A 4,808-nucleotide genomic window follows, 5' to 3' on the forward strand; every position below is an offset into this window, starting at 1 on the left:
TGGTCGAGAAACTGGGCGCGGTGGCAGCCAGGCCCCCAGTTGGAAAAATCGGCAGTGCAGAGTTGGGCAGCCGCAGGCATGTCGGGGAAAATCGGCAGGCCCGACAAAATCGGCAGCCCCGACAAAATCGGCCGGGTCTAGCCACCCCTAAGGCTTGATGAAAAAGAGGGCTGGTCCAGAAACTGGGGCGGTGGCAGCCATGCCACCAGATGGAAAAATCGGCAGCGCAGAGTTGGGCAGCGGCAGGCATGTCCGGGAAAATCGGCAGCCCCAACAAAATCGGCCAGGTCTGGCCACCCCCAAGGCTTGATGAAAAAGAGGGCTGGTCCAGAAACTGGGGTGGTAGCAGCCTCGCCACCAGTTGCAAAAATCGACAGCGGAGCCGCTGGCATGTCGGGGAAAATCGGCAGCCCCGACAAAATCGGCCACGTCGACAGAATGGGCTGGGGACAGCGAGCCTGGACAGCCAAGGCATGATGAAAAGGAGGGCTGGCCCTGAAACTGGGGCGGTGGCAGCCATGCCACCTGTTGGAAAAATCGGCAGCGCAGAGTGGGTTTGCCGCAGGCATGTTGGGGAAAATCAGCAGCCCCGACGAAATCGGCCTGGTTGACAGAAGGGGCTGTGGAGGGCGAGTTTGGCCACCCAAGGCTTGATGAAAAAGAGGGCTGGTCCAGAAACTGGGGCGGTGGCAGCCATGCCACCCAGTTGGAAAAATCGGCAGCGCAGACTCGGGCAGCCGGAGGCATGTCGGGTGTTGGAAAAATCGGTAGCCCAGACTTGGGCAGCCGCAGGCATGTCAGCAAAAATCGGCAGCCCCGACGAAATCGGCCATGTCGACCGAATGGGCTGGGGACGGCAAGCCTGGATAGCCAAGGCATGATGAAAAGGAGGGCTGGTCCAGAAACTAGAGCGGTGGCAGCCTTGCCACTTGTTGGAAAAATCGGCAGCGTAGAGTGGGGCTGCCGCAGGCATGTAGGGGAAAATCAACAGCCCCGATGAAATCGGCCAGGTTGACAGAAGGGGCTGTGGAGGGCGAGTCTGGCCACCCAAGGCTTGATGAAAATGAGGGCTGGTCCAGAAACTAGGGCGGTGGCAGATTGTTTGACGAACATGGGCTGGACGCCGTGCCGATTCGAGGTGTCAGGCTGATGAAAACGGGGTCTGCCGCGGACAACGGCAGCCTCCACGACCATGCCAATTCAGCAACGCGCAACGGCTTGGGCAAGTCATGGGTCCGAACTTGGCAAGTCATGGGTTGTGCTTCCCACATGAAATCAATCCAGTAAAATCAGCCATATTTTTCCGAGGCTGCCCATCGAATTTGGGGCCATTCCGGGCCGGTTCCTCTTTTTTGCGGATTTCCTCGATTTGTAATGGTCGGGAAATTAAAAAAAATACTTCCCGGCCTTGAAAAATTCTGGAAAAATTAATAAAGTTGGATTGGATTTTTTCCAACCTCTGTGCAAAATTTCAGCTCAAAATACCAAGAAATGAATTTTTTAGAGGGGGGCTGACAACTGGGACCTAGTAGTGTCTCCCCCTGCCAGAGCTGCAATAACACTTATAGCTCTTTAGGGGGGTGCCCCCTGACTGGCCATGGGGCGCGCTGGCCTGGCGCCCATAGGCCTGCCGCGGGGGATTTGCGACTGGCCATGGGGAGCGCTGGCCTGCCGTAGAGGATTTGCGGGCTGCTGCCGCTGTCGGACTAAGGTGAGGGGCCTCATGGACCGATGTATTCCTGGCATCGATGACCCTTTAAAAAACCACCACGCGCGCGCGCCCGCCCACTCCCGCGTCCGCGCTAGGCGCTGGGGCGCTGGGGCCTGAGGGCCTGGGGCACTTGGGCGCGCGTGCACGTCCCCGCAGCCCGCGCTGCGGGGACAGCCCCTGCTGGTTTGCTGCCTTCCCCGCAGGGGGCTGCCTTCGGGCCCGGGCGCCCTGCGTTCTGGCCTGCCTCCTGCGGGGGAGAGGCTAGGAGCTGCGCGTCGCGGGGACAGCCCCTGCTGGCTTGCTGCCCTCCCCGCGGGAGAGAGGCTTGGCGCAAGGCGTTCTGGCCTGCTCCCCGCGCGGGAGAGGCTAGGCGCTCCGCGTTCTAGCTTGCCCCCTGTGGGAGAGAGGCTAGGCGCTTCGCGTTCGGGCCTGCCCCCTGCGGGAGAGAGGCTAGGCACTGCTGGGGCCAGCCCGACGCCACTGGTCGCGGTAGGCGAGCTGTCGGGGTTCCCGCATTCCGCCAAGAAAACGTCATGCTTTCCACATGAAATCTATCTAGTAAAATCAGACATATTTTTCTGAGGCTGCCCACCAAATTTGGGGTCATTCCGGGCCGGTTCCTATTTTTGCGGATTTCCTCGATTTTTAATGGTCGGGAAATTAAAACAAATACTTCCCGACCTTGAAAAATTCTGGAAAAATTAATAAAGTTGGATTGGATTTTTTCCAACCTCTGTGCAAAATTTCAGCTCAAAATACCAAGAAATGAATTTTTTAGAGGGGGGCTGACAACTGGGACCTAGTAGTGTCTCCCCCTGCCAGAGCTGCAATAACACTTATAGCTCTTTAGGGGGGTGCCCCCTGACTGGCCATGGGGCGCGCTGGCCTGGCGTGACTGGCCATGGGGCGTACTGGCCTGGCGCCCATAGGCCTGCCGCGGGGGATTTTGTGCGCTGCTGCTACTATCGATCTAAGGTGGGGGGCCTTATGGCCCGAAGTATTGCCGGCATCGATGACCCGTTTTCCAGCCGGCGACGACCCGATTTCGGCCACTGTTCCCGGGACTCGCTCCAAGCCCTCGGGCGCGTTGGGGCTGCTTACCCACGACGGGGGCGTGGCATTCATTTATCGTGCTCGTGCCAAGGTGCTGGCAGCCGCTGCGCGCCCGTTTGCTTGCCGCGACGTCACGGCAGCGGTGGCCGTAGCCCGTTCTCGGAAGTGGGAGGCCTGGCCGACGTGTCCTATGCGGACCGCCGAGCTGAGGCATACGGCCCCCCACATGATCGTCCCTGTCGTGTCCCCGCGCGGCCCGTTGCCTGTCCCTTCGAGATCCTCCGCGTCCCCCCCGCGACCCGTTGCTTGTCCCTTCAAGATCCCGGTGACGACCCGATTCTAGCCACCGTCCCTGGACCTGCTGCAAGCCCTCGAGCGCGTTGGGGCTGGCATATCCGCGGCTTGGGCGTGGCATTCATTTGCCGTGCTCATGCCAAGGTGCTGGCAGCCTCTGCGCGCCCGTCTACTTGCCGCGATATCACGGGGGCGGTGGCCGCTGCCCGTGCTCGCAAGTTGGAGGCCTTGCCGATGTGGCCGGTGCGTTCTGCTGAGCTCGAGGATGGCGGGGAGAGCTCTACGCTAGCGTGGGCGTGGCATTAAATTGCTGCGCGCGCGCCCATGAGCGGGCTGTCCTTGCCATCCCTGACCTCGTGGCGTGACGTGCTTGCTGCCGAGGCCTGTCCTTCGTCTTCCGAGCTAAGGCAGAGCCCCCCCCATGATCTTCCCTGTCGCGTCCCCCCGCGGCCTGTTGCCTGTCCCTTCGAGATCCTCCGCGTCCCCCCGCGGCGCGTTGCCTGCCCCTTCGATTCTAGCCACCGTCCCCTGGACCCGCTGCAAGCCCTCGGGCGCGTTGGGGCTGCTTATCCGCGGTGTTGGCGTGGCATTCATTTGCTGTGCTCGTGCCAAGGTGCTGGCAGCTGCTGCATGCCCGCCTGCTTGCCGTGAAGTCACGGTGACGGTGGCCGCTGCCCGTGCTTACAAGTTGGAGGCCTTGCCGATTTGGCCGGTGCGTTCCGCTGAGCTCGAGGATGGCGTGAATGATGGATGTTCTACCATCTAGATAATTATTCTACCATCCAGATAGAGACAAAACTAGCCATGGAGACAATTACTAGCCATCCATGCAGAGACGAAGGGGACCATCCTGGAGGAGAAGGAGACAGCGCAGCAACCAAGAAACAGGTGGCAGCATCACAACCATGCATGCATATACAATGAATAGAGAAACTCAAGAGAAAGCAGACATATGGCTTAGAATCGGCCAAGAAGCATAGGATGGAATTCAAGAAAGCCGGCCAACAACTGAATTACCAAGCAAATAAAACCACATGCACGTGGAGGTAGGGCCCTTTCATCATCACATCTAGAGACATGAGCCATAATCAATTCAAAAATGTCGGCCAACAACTGAATTACCAAGGAAAAGGCCACATGCACATGGAGGAAGAGCCTTTTCATCATCACATCAAGAGCTCAAAGGTAAAACAAGTGTGGAAACGGAGGCAAGCTCATGCAGAGATAAGGACAGCCTAGGCAGGAGCCAACCAGAACATATTAAAACAGTAGCAGCCAAGAATAGGGGGCAGCGAACGTGAGAAAATGAGGACAAATGTCTAAAGATCAGCCAGAAAACATAGGATAAGTGCTTGACCACTTTTTATGATCGGCTTGTTTTAACTCGCAAGTGCACGAGTGTGCGATGTAGCAATTAACTCGGTAAGATCGAGGTCATATCCGCAGAGAGCTAGATCTGGAAATTAAGCTAAGTAACAAAAAAAACTCAAGAGAAATTAAATTAACAATAACTTGGTTGAAAATAATTGATGGATTTGCTTTTAAAGATAAAAAAAAAATGTAAATAGATTTTAAATGACAAGAAAAAGTAAGTCTTGGTCCAAATCAATTTTAATGGTGATGTATTGGTGATTTCTTCAACATATATAAGATAACTCAACCTAATATCAACAATGGTGATATTAGAACGGAAGATATTACAATGAAGATTAGAAAGATGAAGATTGATTATTGCTTAAGAATGAACAAG

General features: G+C 56.5%; 2 long non-coding RNA genes across 2 annotated transcripts in view; one reads left to right on the forward strand and one right to left on the reverse strand.

Moving 5' to 3' along the window:
• Positions 1–1,028, reverse strand: part of LOC105117226 (uncharacterized) — a 3,331-nt gene extending 2,303 nt beyond the window's left edge. Inside the window, exons 1-2 of the long non-coding RNA XR_840696.1 lie at positions 1,017–1,028; positions 376–385 (exon numbers count right to left, since the gene is read on the reverse strand). This is a non-coding gene — a long non-coding RNA (uncharacterized LOC105117226). The remainder of the gene's footprint in view (positions 1–375; positions 386–1,016) is intronic.
• Positions 1,029–1,236: 208 nt separating this feature from the next.
• Positions 1,237–2,377, forward strand: LOC105117225 (uncharacterized). Its single transcript, XR_840695.1, has 2 exons — positions 1,237–1,295; positions 2,282–2,377. It is a non-coding gene; the product is annotated as an uncharacterized LOC105117225 (long non-coding RNA).
• Positions 2,378–4,808: the final 2,431 nt, after the last annotated feature.

The sequence above is a fragment of the Populus euphratica genome, unplaced genomic scaffold (assembly GCF_000495115.2).
Source record: "Populus euphratica unplaced genomic scaffold, PopEup_1.0 scaffold1228.1, whole genome shotgun sequence".
Classification (NCBI taxonomy): domain Eukaryota; kingdom Viridiplantae; phylum Streptophyta; class Magnoliopsida; order Malpighiales; family Salicaceae; genus Populus; species Populus euphratica.